We start from the raw sequence: 19,035 nt of genomic DNA, 5'->3' as shown, positions 1-19,035 counted from the left end.
CAATACATATATTAGGAGCAAGATCTTCGGGTGCTGAGAGAATTTGGAAAAAATCTGAGGTTTAGCACTTAGTGGAAAAGATGAGTTTTTGGTTCAGTCTTAAAGGAGGTAGAAAGACAAATCTGTGCAGTGGAGAGTAAGAATAACACTATTAAAGAGGTGGGGAAAACAGTATCAAGAAAGTGGGACATTAAGGAAGAAAAAAAAAGGAAACTGGTGAACAGGATTTTTATCTAAAATGCACAGTATGAGTTGGGATTAATGAGAAATTAGGGTAGTTAGATGATTGAAGACTAAAATTTGGAATTGGAATTCCTTGAAGCACATAAGTAGAAAATTAAACATGATCAGAGGAATATTGATTTAAATGGCAATTAAGCACTTAATGGAAAATGACAACTGTTACATATAGTTAATAGTGTATATGGCACTGATTAGCTTATAAATTACCCAAATCCCTATTTTCTCTTTTTGTTTTCTTACATATTTCTATGACCATGGTTCTCAAACTTTCCTGGGCATAAAAATTTTATGAAGCTCTTGTTTAAAATATAGATTCATCCATGTTACATGTAACTGTAGTTACTTCCTTTTAGTTGCTGACCAGTATTCAATTATGTGGATATACTGTAATTTGTTTATTATTATTATTATTGCAGAAAGGTTTTCTTTTTCCATTTTTCAACTGTTATGACTAAAACTGCTATGAACATTCTTATACAAGGCTTTTTGTGACACATGTATTCTGGATGAATACCTAGACGTGGAATTGCTGGGTTTTAGAATATGTGTGTGTTTAACATTATGAGGAACTGACAACAAATTCGAAGGTGGGTTTACCATTTTACATTTCTACCAGCAGTGAGTGTTCCTTTGTTCTTCCTTTTATGGAAGAGTTTGGGTACAATTGCTGTTCTTCCTTAAATGTTTGATAGAATTTACCAATGAAGCCACCTGGGCCTGCAGTTTTCTTTGTGGAAAGGTTCTTAATTAAGGATTCAATTTTTAGAAGAATGATATAAGACTATTCAGATCGTCTATTTCTTTTTATGCCTGTTTTGATCATTTGTATTTTTCAAGGAATCTGCCCATTTTATCTTAACTTGTCAAATTTGTCAGCTTGAAAATAAATTATATATGTTATAAAACAGTTTTCCTTTTTATGTTGGTAGGATCTATTGGATGCTCCCTCTTTCATTCTGATATTGGATTCATTTTCTTCTCCCTCTCCCCTTGATTAGTCTAGTTAGGGGTTATCACTTTTATCAGTCCTTTAAAATAATTGATTCTTTTGATTTATTTTTCTGTGGATTATCTGTTTTGTGTTTTATGATTTGAGCTCTTTCAGTAATTCTTTCCTTCATCCTTATTTTGGGTTTAATTTATTCTAATTTTTTAAGGTGAAAGCTTAGTTCATTGATTTTTAAATTTATTTTTTAAAATATCAACATTTAAAGCTATACATTTTCATTAGCATTTCATTCAAAATATTTTCTAATATCGCTTGTAATTTTTTTTTTTTTTTGACCCATGGATTGTTCCAAAGAGTGTTGTCAAATAATTTTCAAATACTTGGGATTTTCCAGGTATCTTTTTAGTTACTGTGTTTTCATTTAATGCTATTTTGGTCAGAGAACATAGTCTTTTTCTTTTTTTTTTTAATTTATCTTTATTGTTGAAAGTATTAAGGATGTCCCCTTTTTTCCTCCCTTCATCTCACACCCATCCCCCACCCCAGGCCTTCACCAAACTTTTGTCTGTGTTCATTGGTTATGCACATAAGTTCTTTGGTTAATCTCTTCCCACACACTTCTCCCCTCCCCCTTCCCTCTGAGATTCAGTCTATTGTATGCTTCCATGTCTCTGGATCTATTTCTGATAACATATTCTTAATACAATATTTAATACTTTTTACATTTCCTACAATAAGCATGTACTCATAGTCGGACACACACCCCCAAAAAATTACTTTAATTTTAAAAATTCTGATAAAATTAATGATTGGGAAGATAAGGGAAGAAGGATTTAAGTGATTTTAGTTTTTCTCATCTTAACCATGCCTCTTTTCCATTTTTGCATATATTCTAAACTGATCTTTATCAGTAAGTGAAAGAGACATTTATTCTTACACTATATGTGTAATACATATTCTAAACTGTTCCCAAACTAAGGCAGTGCCCCATGTTTCATAGTTTAAAAGTGTGGGTTTCTATCAAATAATTCTTTGTATACTTAAAGATATTTAATATTTCTTTCTTTCCTTTTTTCTTTTTTTCAAAGTTGGTGTGTGTTTTTTTCAAAGTTGGTATGTGTTTTTTTTAATATGTTCTTACTGATTTTTAGAGAGAGAGGAAGGGAGAGGGATAGAGAGATAGAAGCACCTATGAGAGAGGAACATCATAGATTGGCTGCCTCCTGCAGGTCCCCTACTGGGGATCCAGCCGGCAACCTGGGCCTGTGTACTAACTAGAAATGACTCGGCAACCTCTTCGTTCCTGGGTCTGTGGTCAACTGAGCCATGGGCTCCAGAGTATTTTTTAAATATGTTTTTGTCTTCCTTTCTCAGCCACTGTAACTACCCACCTCCTTGCAGATATGGATGTTCTTATGTTAAAGAAAGAATGGAAATCATAGTCTTTAGTTTTCTTAATAAAATATTATATTGCTGTCTCTATCCAGGGCATCATAGGCATATGGACCTGGGACTCTTCAAGAACTCACTCTAGTGGTCAGCTTCACATTTTTTGCTATATAAAGAACATATTAGAAATCCAGTGGAGAAAGTTAATATTCAAAAGAAGAGACAAAGGAATGTTATGATTAATGAACAAAGAAATAGACATCTCCAGGGAGGTGCCATTCATAACAGACCTCAAAGAATGACCTTAACTTGAATAGTCTGGTGTCTGTTCCTCAGCAATTGTAGATCTAGAAACTCAGTTTGATCAGGGGAACTGGTTTCATGCTAAGCAAATTACTGAAGTCTCATATGGAAAACAAAGCTAATTTCTTATTTAATTTAAGATATAATATCCAATCATGATGGTTTGATAGTCCACATCTTCACTATAGGGCTATATCTACCAAAGGTATGTGAACAGTTGGGTCCACTGATGAGAGTGTTTTTCTAAAGGCTTAAGACAGTGGCACATTCTTTGATTACCTTATTTTTAGGCTTTGTAAAATATTCTGTAGCTGTGGGACATTTTCTGAACCTCCGGAGCCTCAGTTTTCTCATCATGACAATTGTGATAATAACTAGCCAAGTCATAGGATTGTTGTGAGAACTAAATAAGATAATCTATTTAAAGTTACTAGGACAACATCTAGCACATAGTTGTCATTCAGGGACTGTTAAGATGATGTGGTTTTTTTCTACTTCTGGGTTTTAGGTCTGGAAGTTAACAAGGGCACTCTTGACCTTTTTCTTGCTGCCTGCAGACATTGCTGGGAACTCTACTGCACTTGGTGTTCTAGAGGTACTAAGAGTATTTGATTTACAAGAATATTGTTCTGAGTCATAAGAATTAACTTAATCTAGGGAAGAACTGCGATGAATCTTTTCATAGGTTATGTTTTACTGTGAGATCTAGCCATTTTAATATTTTGAGACTAAAGTAAGAATTGTTCTTTTAAAGAATTCATTAGTGTTTGCTTTTCCTGTTTGGCATTTCTAAAAACAGTTTGATATTTCTTGTAGAACAAACAAGTAAAGTCCAGATAACAAATTTTATAAGTTGTTTTACTCATAGCTGACAACTTAGTAAGGTTTATGTTCTATGGATAATATTTCTAATTTTTATATTAATAGATTATGATGTTCTAAAGGACCTGATTGATTCCCTTTCTTTCAGATAAGCTTACTAAGACCCAGAGAACCAGCCTGAAAGAAACTAAGCCAGACAGCTGATGCATCATAGGGGGTCCCTGGGACTGTGAGGTGCCAGTGCAGCTGGGCCCAGGACAGTGAGGCCCTTGATACAAGAGTTTGTGCTCTGGAGGAGGCCAGGAGAACAGCCACATGGTTGTGAAAAGATGGAATTGAATTCAACTAGTGAGCTTGCCATAGGCCTGAGTTGCAGAATTCCTTCTAGATGGAGCCCCTGCCTGCCCCTTCTTCCTTGCTTAGCCAAATCCAAAGCAGTGGTGAATGAACAAATGTCCTTTTTGTGTCAGGTACCTTGCCTACTAACTATACACTGAGGAGCAGTTGGGACATACCCGAGAGTTTTTAATGGCAGAACTGAGACAGGCCTCTAGACTCCAGTACATTCTTCTTTTCACTGTATTCCAGTGTCTCTCAACATCAGATGAAATTATTTTCTCTTCTGAGTTACCAGAATGTTTTGATGTCTATTTAGATGTTATTCTCTAATTGTTGTACGTAACGGTTTTTTATTTACAGTTCTGGTGTCTATCTCATGAGTCTGTATTGTCTCCTCAGCTAAGTCCTTGAGGACCTGTACCATTTTGATCTCTTTTGTATGACCCTTAGGGCTTGGAATATTTAAGTACTCAATAATTAACTTGTTTAGCAGTAGATAAATATTTGTTGTCAAATTTTCATTGCCCCCAAGCTTATATATTAACATACTTTCAGCTGTAGAAACATCTGGATTTGCTACTTAAAGCTCATATCCCAGAAGATTAAAGATTGAAAAGTTAGAAAAATGCTGTTGTCATTTAAAAGGATTGAGTGCTTCTACAGATAACTTACATTTAATGTTTAGAAACTAGGACACAGTTAGGGATGGTGAGGTTGGTTACTTATCTAAATAAATGGCTTTGGTCATATGGTTGTGTTTTGTTTCTTAAAACTCACAATCTAAGATCTAACTTTTATGGCAGCCACCCCAAAATACATATAGTTATAAAGAATACTTTCCTGAATTATAATCCTTTGTGTGTTTTGGTGGACTCATTTATTTTTGGGGACACACACAAAAAAAGAAATATTTTATACCTGCTTAAGATGGTTTGCTTAGTACTTGGTCCCAGTCAGCATTTTCCACCCCCCAGCTTTATTGAGGTATAATTGACAAGTAAAAATTGTTAATATTTAAGATATACAACATAATGATTTGATACACATATACATTGTGAAATGATTATGACAAACAAGCTAATTTACATAGCTATTACCTCACATAGTTATACGCCCCCCCCCCCTTCTTTTGGTGACAACATTGAAGATCCGCTCTTAGCAAATTTCAAGTATACAATGCAGTACATTAACTATAGTTAATGCCATATATTAGGTCCCCAAGTAATATTCATCTTACAAGTGAAAGTTTATACCCCTTGACCAATATCTCCCCATTCCCCCACCCCCTTCCCAATCCCTAGAGAAATGAAAACTTGTATTCACAGAAAAACTTGTACATAAATGTTTTAACAGTTCTATTCATAATTGCCCCAAACTGGAAATAATCCAAGTGGCTTTCAACAGGTGACTAGATAAATAAATTGTAGTGCAGTTAATCAATGGAATACTATTGAGCAATAAAATGAATGAATTATTGACACATGCAACAGCTTGGATGAGTTTCAAAAGCATTATGCTGAGTAAAAGAAGCCAGTCTCAAAAGGTTACTTACTGTATGATTCCATTTATATGACATCAGTGGTTGTCGTGGGTTAAAACAAGATAGCTGGGGGTTAGGGGTATGACACAAAGGGATAGTATAAGGGATTTTTGTTTTGTTTTGTACCACTTTTTTCACTTTCTGCCTTATTTTGAGTTATTTGAACAGTTTTTAGTATTCCATTTTACTTTATCTATTGTGGGGTTTTTGTTTTTTTTTTACTATATCTCTCTAGTCTCCGTGTGCATGGTTGCTTAGGGATTATAATATACATATTTAAATTTTCATAGTCTACTTAGAATAAATATTTTTCCACTTGAGTGGGATGTAGAAGTCTTAACACTATGTCTCTTTACCCTCCTCCTTTTTTATTTTCTTATATATTACTTCTACATACATAGAACACCCCATCAGACATTATAGTTTTTGCTTTTAACTGCCAAACATTCAAGAAGAGAAAAATAATTTATTATATTTACTCAGATGGTTCTAATTTCTTTGTTCTTTCTTCATTACTAATGTTCCATTTTTTCCTTTGTCATCATTTTCCTTCTACCATTTAGTAATTCTTTTAGAGTATATCTGCTGGCCATGAATTCTCTTAATTTTACTTTCACCTGAGAGTGTCTTTATTTTGCCTTAATATCTGAAGAATAATTTCACTGGATATAGAAATTCTGTGTTGACAGTTCTTTTCTTTAGGTCCTTTAAAAATATGCCATTTCTTTCTGCACTTTGTGGTTTCTGGTGAGAAATTTAGGTTCATTCAAATTGCTGTTTTCCTATTAATAGTATGTTACTGTGTGTGTGTGTGTGTGTGTGTGTGTGTGTGTGTGTGTGTCTACTTTCCAAGTTTCCCTTTGTCTTGAGTTTTTATCAGTTTGACTATGATGTGTCTGGGTATGGGTTTCTTGGGGGTTTGTTCTTTTTTTGGTCCTCTGAGCTTCTCAAATCTGTATATATGTTGTGTCACCAAGTTTGAAAACTTTAAAAGTCATTATTTTCTTAAATACTTTTGTGCATTCCACTCTTGCACTCTCCTTTCAGGATGCCAGTAACACCAACATTAGACCTTTGTTATCCCAAAGGTTCTTGAGGCTCTTTTCATGTTTTGTTCTATTTGATGTTCAGACTAGATAATTTCTATCAATCAGTCTTCAAGTTCACTGACTTCCTTTTATCATCTCCATTTTGCTTATTGAAGTGAATTATTGTATTTTTCATTTTTCAAATTTCCATTTGGTTCTTTTCCTTTGCTGAGTCTCTCTATTCATTTCAAGAATGTTTGCCCTTGTTGGAGCATTTTTGGTAACAGCTGCTATAAGATCTTCATCAGGTAATTCCAACATTGCATCATCTCAACGTTGAGGTCTGTTTATTGTCTCCTGCAAGTTGGGATAAATGATGTATTCACAGAAGCCACAGACCCTCTCAATAATTTTGTCTCTTGATACTTCTATGAGGTAATAGTTGCTGCCACTTTTTATTTTTTTGATTGGGCATACGTGGTTGTTTTTAAAACTATATAAGTTTACAAAAATAATACATGATATTACAGAAAAATAAAAGAATACTACCTCCTTGTGTAAAAATTAAAACAAACATAAGGCACACTGATTTTTTTCTGCCTCACTCATATTTTTAACTCTTCTTTGATAGGAAAGGTATTTGATCATCAAATACCAGGTTCCTATTATGGGTAGATGCTGTTCAGCTCTGACAGCCACTTGTAAAAGGATATAATGAGTGCAGGCAGATAATAAAAATAAAATGTATTATAATCAGATGCTCATAGTTATACTGTAATTCTTTGACCTCGGTTTACTTTAAACAGCAGGTATTCCAATCTTTACCTCAGCCAGACATTGCCACATTATATGTATGCTCTTCTTTGTTGTCCAGATTCCTCTCCCTTAACTATCACAGGAGTCCTAATTTTTTCTTTCTGCCAGGTATTATTTCTTCTAGTCCTCAGCATGTACAGGAATACTAGTGTGCCTTTCTCTTATAGAACTAAGTTTCTCTCCCTCACCATAGCTTAATCCATACTGCTTTGTTTTCTGACTGAGGCATTTGGATCTTCTAAAATATGCGGAAGATCATCTGAATTCATAGTCATTTAATACTAGAGGCCTGATGCACGAAATTCGTGCAAGAGTAGGCCTTCCTTCCCTCGGCTGCCGGCAACAGTTTCCCTCTGGCACCTGGGACCCGGCTTCGTCTGGAATGTCATCCTTCCAGAACTCTGGTCTAATTAGCATATTACGCTTTTATTATTATAGATGACCAAGTACAGGAGTAAAAGCGTCTTTTTCAGCATGGCATGGAAGAAAACTCTTTAAGTGTGTTTTTCCAGCTTTGGGTTGCTTTTTCTTTTACTTCATTCCACCTACCTTATACGTCAGTCATCTGAACCACTCCTCATCCTTTGGAAAGTCAGACCCTTTCCTGCATCTGTGCCTTTACATTACCTGCCTGAAACTGAAATGCCTTTCTCCACTTGGCAAGTAACTATTCATTCTTCAAAACCTTGCTCAACATCACTTTTTCTGTGAAGCCTTCCCTGACCCCCTGCATTCATTAGAATTATGTACAGTGACAAGTAACTGAACCACCAAAATAACAATGACCTTAAAAACAAGAGAGGATTTATTTTTCTCCCATAAAAATTTGGAATTTGTGGTGTAAGGCTGAAATGACAGCTCTTCACAAAATCACTAAGGAAGTAGTTTCCAGTAACTGCTTCAGAATCTCTCATATCTCTCAGACCTTTGTCCTCCTGGCCCAAAGTTGAGGTATCTTTGTTTTAAGCAGCATGAGTATGAAGGAACAAAAATGAAAGGTCTTAGGCAAGCTATCTCTTAAAGTTTCCCTAAAGCTCCCACACGACATTTCTGCTTGCATCTCATTGGCTTGAATGAAGACCGAATAATGTGTCTTTGTTCTTGGCAACTGTGTGCTAGCTAATTATATTATTACTAGAGGCCCGGTGTATGGATTTGTGCACCAGTTGGGTCCCTCAGCCTGGCCTGTGCCTTCTTGCAATCTGGGGCCCCTCGGAGGATGTCGGACTGCTGGTTTAGGCCAGATCCCGCAGGCTTGGCCTAAACCGGCAGTCCAACATCCCCCAAGGGATGCAGCAGTGTGCGAAGAGGCAGGCAGCCGGGGAGGAGCCTGAGCTGGGGCCGGACACAGCACCGCCACCACTCGGTAGCTGCCGCAGAGGCAGGAGAGGCTCCCACTGCCGCAGCTGCTTGTCAGCCATGAGCCTGGCTTCTGGCTTAGCGGTGCTCCCGCTGTCAGAGTGCACTGACCACCAGGGGGCAGTTCATGCATTGAGCATCTGTGCCCTGTTGGTCAGTGCGTTGTCATAGCTACCAGTCGAGCAGTCGACCGGTCGTAATGGTCGCTTAGGCTTTTATATAGAGAGAGAAAGAAAGGAAGAACAAGTAGGGGGTACAACTAGCAATGTGTTATGCTTCCCCAGCTAGAGGTAGTTGCTTTGTGCTTTGAGTTCCCAACAGGCGTCTAATTAATTAGCATTTAGGTTGTATTATAATTTGTTTGCCTTGTCTACTAGATTGTGCACTTCTCAGAGATTATGCTACTGTATTCTTTTTTTTTCTAGCAGCTTACGTAAAGTTTAGTACCTAGTCTGCTCATAAAGTATTGAGTGAATGGATAAAGACATTCAAGAAGATTACAGCAAAATTATCAGAGACATAAGAAGACGATATTTAAATACTCCTGTGAACAAGAGTAATTGCTTATGTAGACACGGATATCTTAGACTTAACTTTTTTCTATGTTCTCTATTATGTGGAGAGAAGTGGATACTTCCAGCAATAGAGAGCATAGCTTCTTTTCAAAATTGATTAACCACGCAGAACACAAAAGGTTGTGTTTACTTAAAAGGTTGTATATTCTTCTCTGTTATACTGGCTTTTCATGGTGATAAAATATACATGAATGATACCATTTTTACGTATACTTTTCTGTGGCAGTAAAGTACATTCACATTGTTGTACACTAATTACTACCAACCATCACCAGAGCTTTCTTCTCTTCCCCATTGAAACTCTGTACCCATTAAACACTAACTCCCCATTTCCTCCTGCCCCCAGCGTCTGGCAACCATCATTCTACTTTCTGTCTCTGAATTTGACTATTCTAGGAACCTCATATAAGAGGAATCAGACAATATTTGTCCTTTTGTGATTGGCTTATTTCATGTAGCATAATATCATCAAGATTCATCCATGATGCAGCATATATCAAAATTTCCTTTTTAAAAAAATTGTGTTTTTCTTGATTTTAGACCAGCCGTGGGCAAACTACGGCCCGCAGGCCGAATCCGGCCCGTTTGAAATGAATAAAACTTAAAAAAAAAAGACCGTACCCTTTTATGTAATGATGTTTACTTTGGATTTATATTAGTTCACACAAACACTCCATCCATGCTTTTGTTCCGGCCCTCCGGTCCAGTTTAAGAACCCATTGTGCCCTCGAGTCAAAAAGTTTGCCCACCCCTGTTTTAGAAGAAAGGAGAAAGAGAGAGAGAGAGAGAGAGAAACATTGATGTGAGAGAGAAACATCTATCAGCTGCTTCCTGCATGCCCCCTATTGGGGATGGAAGCCAGCAACCCAGGCATGTGCCCTGACCAGGAATCAAACTGGCAACCTCTTTCTTAGTGTCTGGGACGATGCTCAACCAACTGAGCCACACTGGTGAGGGCAGAATTTATTTTCTTTTTAAAGCTGAATATATTCCATTATAGATTGTACCACTTTTTCTTTTTATCCTTTCATCTGGATGCTTGGGTTGCTGTATTACACTGTTTTTTTTTGTAAGGTTTTTACTTGCTACAAGTATTTTCAATACAAATAGTGTCTTATTCTATTGTAGTTTCACCACCACTACCCCCAAACAGAAACCATATAATTACATATCTTTTTATAAGGAAAGTACAAAGAACATAAAAACAATCATCTATGTTAGGAACTTACTTTGGGAAGTAATTAACACCTCTCCCAGTCATAGTTTCTGAAGTATAAATTAAAAAGTAAAATTAAGTTATGGAAAACATTATCTTGGTGTCAAATCTAGGTACAAGAGTGGAATTGGAAGAAAATATAGTGGCTTTTCACAAGAAAAGATTAGATTTTGTTTTAATGGAGAATTTCTTGAATTATGGTAGACACAGGTGAGTTCAACCTATTAATCTCTATCCTTTTGAAATATGGAGGTATTACCATGACTGGACAATGAAGAAAGAAATTTTTACAGCTGTAGCTTGATGGATTTTGCTTTTATAAAATTTCTCTAACATTAAAGAGAAAAGGGTTAAGAATGGGTGGAGTAAAGAAAATTAGCCCCATTCTATCACCTGACCTCTTTTGTTGTCAAATAATAATTATTGAATGTTTGATTGCCTAGTAAACTCTGAGTTTTGGCTTCTGTCCCACTAGGCACATTATCCAAATTAGCAATCAAATTTTTTTACTAAAATTCTCTGACCAAGCTTTCAAATAATTACTTATGTAGAATACATGCCCAGTGGTTTAAATAGAATTTCATAGACACTTTCCCATTGCAGCTAATTGTTTAATCCATTTGGCAGAATGAGTCATACTTCACTAGCCAGCTCACAGACCAGCTGTTGATTTAGTTATCTGAGCCAAGACCCAAGTACCAGAATAGAATAGAGCACCTTGGCCTTGACACCTTTTTGTCTTTTCCTAAAAATTCTGATGTAAAGTTTTTCATTTCTCCCCTTGGTGTACTGTTATAGAGATAAAATTGACATGTCTGAAACGATCTGAGAAGAAAACAACAAATTGTAGCAGTAATAAATCCTTTTAGAGAAATTAGAACTTGATGTAGACATTAAAAATAGACTTGAATGGTGAAGGACAGAGTAGTAGTGGAGGTGTTTCAGAGTAAGGAGAATTAAGTTTGGATAAAATGGGGCCTAATTATGGATGTCAGTCAGTGAAAGTCAGGCACAAAGATACCTGTTGAATGTTGCTGAAAGGAAATGAGTCTGGTGGTGGTATGAGTACAGGAAGAGGAGAGACTAAGGTGTTGTAGAAACCTAGGAATGTAGCAATAGAAATCTGGACAAGGTTACTGGCAGTGAAGGTGCAGAGCAAAGGTAAATTTGAGAGCCATTTTGGAAAAGAAATTGTCAACTTGGTAATATTAAATATAATGGTGTTGCCTGGCCAGAGTGGATGACATTGTCTCATGAACCAAAAGGTCACTGGTTCAATTCCTAGTCAGGGGGCATACAGGAGGCAGCTGATTCATGTTTCTCCCATTGATGTTTCTCCCTCCCGCTTCCTCTCTCTCTAAAATCAATAAAAACCATATTTAAAAATAAAAAATAAATATAATAGTGTTAAGTGGAAAATAATAAAATACAATTTTTCTAAGAAATTCCACAGAAACATGGTACTGATGATATCCCAATTTGAGAGAAATCTTAAGTTAATTTTAGACATAATGAATTTGAGGGGCGATGAGGAATAGCCAAATTGAGACATTTTTGTAGGCCATTAGTGGACTGAAAAGTGGATGGAATATAAGCACTGCAAATGTGCTTCCCATAAAAACCCAGCTGTACTCAAGGAGGTAACAGTTGGTTCTAGAAAAATACCTGATTATAACTGTAAAGACAAGAACATATGTTCTCATAGCATATATATATATATATATATATATATATATATATATATATATATATATATCCTCTTGAAATAAAATAAAAAAAATTCCCCATTAGCTTCATTTCAACTGAAGGGACTAAGTTAGTTAAATAGATGAAATTCATAAATTACACCCAGGAAACTGAAGTTCTCCCATATTGTTAAGAAAGTGGAATCCAAATTGCCTTATATGGCTATTAAGATGCAGAACGGGGCAAAAACTTAGATTCTTTCATAAAAAACATATTTGAATAGAAATTGTGGCAGAAAAATGTCATATAAAGGATACTTATGTTCTTGAATAATGTAAGTTAAGTTACTGAATTAACTACTTAATATGTAGTTTAACTTCATAAGATTTAAAGTAAATCTATCACTATGTTATTGAATGTTTTATGGATCATTTTTAGTGGAACATTTAGTTATATCTGCTGTGCCAAATGTTTATGGCTTTCTCTCTCGGAATGGCTCTCTGTGTGTGTAGCAGGCATATGGAGTCAAGTAGAAAAAACTTGGCAAAGGATTATTTCTCTTATAATTAGATTTGAAATTTTGTTAAGATATAATATGTAGCAGTAATGATAAAGGTAATATAATGAAAGAAATAATAGTCTAGTGTAGAGATGGACTATTATTTGGGTTTCACTGAAGATACCTGAAGGTTGTTAAGAAGCCCTTTGCGAGTAATACCTACAACAAATACTGCTTTCTGCTTTCTTTGATCTCTCTCTGTGTATACTCTTTTGTTGTTCTTTATTTCCCATGATGAAATCTAACATGTACAGAACAGTGTGTAAAATACATATAAAGGTACAGTTTAATGGGTAATTATAAGGCATTCACCACCCAAATTAAGAAATAGAACATTGCCAGTCTACCATACTTGTGCTATGTGCCCTTACCAGTCAAACCCTACATGTCTCTATCCTATCCATTCCCAGAAGTAGCCATATTCTTATATTTTTCCTTCTCTCAGAAGTTTACATCCTTAAAGATGAAATTTACATCTTATATATACACATATGCAGACATATGTATATATGTCAATATATATAGTCTTTTGTGTCTGACTTATTTTTGTGCCATTCATTCATTTGTGTATAACATTTCATTTCTCTAATCCATTATACACATACTATCCTACTATATGGATATACCATAATTTGTGTATTCTGTTCTGTTTCATAATATTGAAAAACTCAGCTATGACCATTATTGTATATTTTTCTTCGTGTGCATGGGTATCAGTATCTCAAGATCTAAATTTATGAGTGGAATTGCTGGATCATAGTAAATTTATATTTTCCATTTACAGCATAATACCAAACTGTTTGCTAAAGTGGTTATACCAATTTATTCTCACCCAACAGAATATGAGCATTCCTGTTGTTTCCCATTCTCACTATCACTTGGTATTGACAAACTTAAATATTTTGGGCAAGAGAATGGTGTCTCTTTTGGTTTTATGAAGGAGGATGAGCCCCTTTTTTATATTTGGATTTCTTCTTGTGATGTGCCTATTAAAGCCTTTACCCGCTTTTTCACTTGGCTATCTGGTCTGTTCTTATTTTTAGGAGTTCTTTATATTTTCTGGATATTAGTCTCTTAATCAATATTGTGTGTTGAGAATTTTGTTTCCTACCCTGTGTTTTTGATAACTAGTGTAGTTCCTAATTTTAATGTAATATAATTTATCATTCTTTCCCCTTATCGATCATACTTTTTAAATATTCCAGTAGAGATTTGTCCTAGGTACTTAACAGCACTGATGCTATTGCAAATGGTACTTATTTTTTACATATCATTTTCTCTTTGTTGCTGACACAATAGATATTTTATGTACTGACTAGTGGCCTGGTGCACGAATTCATGCACATTGAAAGGAAATTAATTAGAAGAAATATTTTAATATCATTATTTGCCCTTTCTCTATAATAGAAGTGTCAGCCAAATTCACTATCAACAATAACAGATGGAAACACACACATGTGATTGGCACCAGCGAGAGTTTTATATGTATCGTGCATGCATGAGTCAACTTAGCCTTTTATAGATATAGAGCATACTTGCTTAATTAAACCTGCTTTCTGATTTAGCTGAACTTTTTCCAGCCCAGTGAAGCACCCCAACTTCTCTTTCAGGTAATTGTCAGCAACACAGCAGTAAATATCAACACAAAGCAGATTATTATTGTAGACCATGCAGGGAGAACAAAGGGTAAAATATTTAACTGCAGCAGTATTTGACTATATTCTGCACAGTGACAAAACCTGAAGTCATTTTCAAGGTTCACCATTTCTTCTTTTCAGTCGGGTAAAGCTTCTAAACTTTCTAAATCTCCGTTTTCCAGCTAATGAAAAAAAAAAATAGTATTCCACCGAGTCTCCTATCTACCTACTCCAGGACTTCTGTGAGGATCAAATGAGATGAGGCACAGGAAAACGCTTCACACACATTTGGTTATAGTGTAAAGTGTTTGCATCTGGCTCTAAAGCAAGTCATGTTCCTGGGCTGAAGAAACTGCAAGGAGGCTAGTTGTCACTAGGGCAGGGGTGGGCAACCCCTGGCATGCGTGCCAAACATGGCCCACCAGTAACTTTTGCTGGCTCGCGAAACCCTCTCTTATAATCTTCCATTTACAATTTTTTTCTTAATATCGACTTTTTTATTTTTCAGATAAATTCAGTGTAGGTGCATCTTAGATAAATAAATAAGTTTACATAACAAGTTATCTTAAAGACCATAGACATGGATTGACGGGAGAGGGGAAGAGCAATTTCTATGCCTCTGCCTTAACACTCCCTGCCTTCCTAGATCCGACCAGTGTTTTGGTTTCATCCACATACGCTTGTGAAGCTTTGTTCTCGGTGATGAATTTTGTTAAGTCCCGTAATAGGAGTAGCCTGACGGATGAAAGTAGTAGCTCGTGCATATCTCTGAAGGTCACGAAATATAAACCTGATGTAAAATCTCTGTCATCAGTGATGCAGCAGCAAAAGTCCCACTGATAATATCAAATGGAGTCATAAAGTTTTCTGTCGGACTATCAGTGTACATGTATACATTAAAAAATAAATGTATTTTTCATCATCATATACTGAGTTTTTGTCGCTCGAATGAATTTTATTATTTCTTCAAGGTTCTTCACATACATACACCTTAAGAGATATCAAGTAGGCGTAACATGTTCTCAAAAAATTAGGGTTGGCACGCAGAAGAATTTTGAGTCAGAGATTTTGCTGGTTTTGGCATGCACTCACCAAAAGGTTGCCCACCCCTGCACTAGGGGGATGAAGCCAGGCGTTGCTATGTGTCATCATTACCCAGACAGGAGGAAGGACACTTAGCATATTAGCCTTTTATATATATATAGACTAGATGCCTGGTCCACAAAATTCGTGCACTTGGGGGGTGGAGGGGGTCCCTCAGCCCGGCCTGTGCCCTCTCGCAGTCCAGGAGCCCTCGGGAGATATCTGACTGACGGCTTAGGCCCGCTCCCTGTCGGACATCAGTCGGACATCATTAGCGCTGCTGCACTTGCCAGCTATGAGCCCAGTTTCTGGCTGAGCGGCGCTACCCCTGTGGGAGCACACTGACCACCAAGGGGCAGCTCCTGTGTTGAGCAGGATTGGGCTGAAACTGGCTCTCTGACATCCCCTGAGGGGTCTCGGATTGCGTGAGGGCACAGGCCAGGCTGAGGGACCCCACTAGTGCACGATCGGGGCTGGGGAGGGATGTGGGAGGGCTCCATGGTGTGTCCAGTCCATCTCAGTCCCAATCAGCCAGACCCCAGCAGCAAGCTAACCTACTGGTCGGAGTGTCTGCCCTCTGGTGGTCAGTGCACGTCAAAGCGAGTGGTTGAGTGGCCTTAGCATATTATTAGCATATTACACTTTGATTGGTTGAACGGATTACCGGACACTTAGCATATTAGGCTTTTATTATATAGGATTTGAATCTACCAACTTTCCAAATTCATATAATTCTAATCATTTTTTGGTAGATCATTGTGGATTTTTGAAATGCACAATTATTTTATCCAGAAATAATAACTGTTTGTTCCTCCCAAAGCTATAGAGATAAAATTAATCACTGCCTTTTATTTCTTAACTTGCCTTATTCCACTGACTAGAATCTTTATTACAACGTAGAGTAGGAGTGATGATAATAAGCATCTTGTCTTATTCCGGTCTCAGCATTTCATCAAGGATGAGGTTAGCTATCATTTTTTAGAAATGTTCTTTATTAAGTTGGGCAATGTTTAGTTTTCACTCTTAGTTTGCTAAATATTTTCTTAACAAATGGATGTTGAATTTTATTAAATGCTTTTTCTCCACGTCATGAGCTACATATTTTTTGTTCTGTAACTATCAGTATGATGAATTATATTAATTGGTTTTCTAATGTTAATGCAACCTTGTATTCCTAAGATATGTCTAACTTGACCATTTTTATATACTGTTAGATTCAGCTTGCTAATATTTTGTTTAAAAAACTTATATCTATACTCATGACTGAGATTGGCCTGTATCCTTTTTTCTCAAAGTTTCCTTGTTAGACTTTGGTATTAGGTTATATTAGCCAAATAAAATAAGTTGGAGAATATTTCTCTCTAAAAGAGCTTGTGTAAGATTGGAATATTTTGTTTTTCCTTAAATAATGATAGAATTCACCAATGAAGTAATTTGGGTCCAAGGTTTTCTTTTTGGAAAGAATTTGACTACTGATACTTTTATCTCCTGTGGACTCTTGTTTTCAGTCATGTCTTCTGTGTACTTGTATTTGAATGTGCCTCCTGCTTATTGTCCTTAAAATTACTTGTGAGTATTCTTTGAGGCCTAGAATGAAAATGTCTTCCTTCAGTGTGGGTTTATCTTTCCTTTTTTTAAGATATGTGAAGGTATCCCTAACCGAGGAATATTTTAAAAGAATTTCACAGCTTGAAGATTCCTGGATTAGGAGTCCATGCAAACCCAGACTGCAAACTCTACCTAGACTGGTCTGACTTCTTAGGGATCTATATCCTCAGATGTTTTACCCGCCATTCTTTTTTTCTCACTTCTCCCTGGGCTAAAACAACCTCTTCAGTCTCCTGGGGGTGGGATTTAGGGTTTGGTTTTAGTTATTGTTTATCTTTGATTGAGATTATAGCCCCTTGGGATCCTGGTTTAATGTGTTAAAGAGTTCCCTTGGACTCTCCACCTTTTGAGGAATCTGTACTTTGAAATTTGTTCCCCTAATCCTGTAAGGTCACTGAAATCAAAGACTTAAACTTGTTGAACTCTGCCTGCAAATGCCCTCGGGGTCATTGTCTTTAGGGGGTTCTTATTATCTCTCTGGGTTCCAAATTGTCCCTAGAATTTGGTCTGACTGTTTCCCACCAGCTTGTCAGCTTTTTATTTTAAGCTATTTTGGGACTTTTTGGATCTAAGGACTTTTAATTGTTTTCAGCGAGGAGGTTGGTCTGAAAAATCCTAGACTACCAGAAATGGTAGTCTTCATGTTATTTTTCTCCACTTACTCTTCTGTTTACCATTTTTTCTTCAGCTTCCATGTTAATGACTTAGTTTCACAACATTTGTATATTGAGCACCTAATTCATATATTGAACATTTAATATGTACCAAGCATGGCACAAGACAAAGTCCCTTCTTTCTTGAAACTAACGTTGTAGTAAATTCTGGATTGCCTGGAAACTTGAAGCACAATAGGACAGAAGTTTCCAAACTGATCCACAGAGCATTAGTGTCCTCTGAAATCTTAGTAAGGTTGCCATTGTCAAGTGAGGTTGAGAAATAATGCTGAGGAGGATATCCTTTTCAGAGAGCTAAGGCATTAATTTATTTGAACTGAAACCTTTATTTGTAGAATACTTCTTAATATCTTGTAGAACATTATTTATGAACTGGTAGAATAGGACCAAAGTATTAAACATCTCTATGTTACATATTGTCACAGAGTAATTTCAGCTCCTGCTTTCCCACAGTCATGTCTAGGGGAACGTTTGCTGAGGGAGTAAAACAAGGCAGGTGTGCTCCACGTTATGAAGACCTTCCCTTACTTGGCCATAGGTGGCTGGAAGACGTAGGTACCCACATCAAAGATGCCAGTCACAGGTGGGCTAACACAACAAGTTTTGTCCAAACGGGAAAAACTGAACCAATCAGGTTCTCACAGATCTCATTGACTGGTTAAAGAAATATAGCTCTTGCTTTTAATTTTCTGTCTGGATGTATTCAGGATTAACAAGTAAGGGGGGAGTGGTGGTTACTATAAGGATTCACATAATGAGGCAAATCAAATACCAAGTTGCAGAGTCTAGAATGTGGCTCCTGCTGCTTGGTTCCCTAGGGCAACTGTGGGACCTGGTCAGACTCTCAGTTCCAGTATCCTTGAGGCCTAAGCCCACTTATGTTACTGATTTTGTTCTTGGATTTCAATGAGAATTCTTCTTTCCCACCAAATTCATACTTATAACCAGTACTTCTCCCCCACCACACACACCTACATTTGCCAACCCAAGTGAGTGTCAGTACCCAGCAAGGAGAAGAGACTGATGCATAAGGAAAGAGTTGAATGCATAAGAGACTGATGTGTAAGAGTTGAATTCATATCAGAGTGCTACTTTTTGATTAACAAGTAGAAAACATCTATATATATAAAAGCCTAAGTGACCGTTATGACTGAGCAACCGGAACAACTGACCGACCAGTTGCTATAAGCACTGACCACCAGGGGGCAG

At 36.6% G+C, this 19,035-nt stretch overlaps 1 protein-coding gene across 6 annotated transcripts in view; it reads left to right on the top strand.

Moving 5' to 3' along the window:
* The window catches only part of SOCS5 (suppressor of cytokine signaling 5), a 47,885-nt gene that overhangs the window by 10,907 nt on the left and 17,943 nt on the right, over nucleotides 1–19,035 (top strand). For 2 of the 6 annotated variants that reach the window (XM_059659923.1, XM_059659922.1), the window contains exon 2: nucleotides 3,393–3,479. The exons of the other annotated variants lie outside the window; for them this stretch is intronic. The gene's annotated coding sequence lies outside the window, so the exon portion shown is untranslated. The remainder of the gene's footprint in view (nucleotides 1–3,392; nucleotides 3,480–19,035) is intronic. 6 annotated transcript variants of the gene reach the window in all.

This window comes from Myotis daubentonii, chromosome 12 (assembly GCF_963259705.1).
Source record: "Myotis daubentonii chromosome 12, mMyoDau2.1, whole genome shotgun sequence".
Classification (NCBI taxonomy): domain Eukaryota; kingdom Metazoa; phylum Chordata; class Mammalia; order Chiroptera; family Vespertilionidae; genus Myotis; species Myotis daubentonii.
This window is presented reverse-complemented; position numbering and strand designations above follow the sequence as displayed.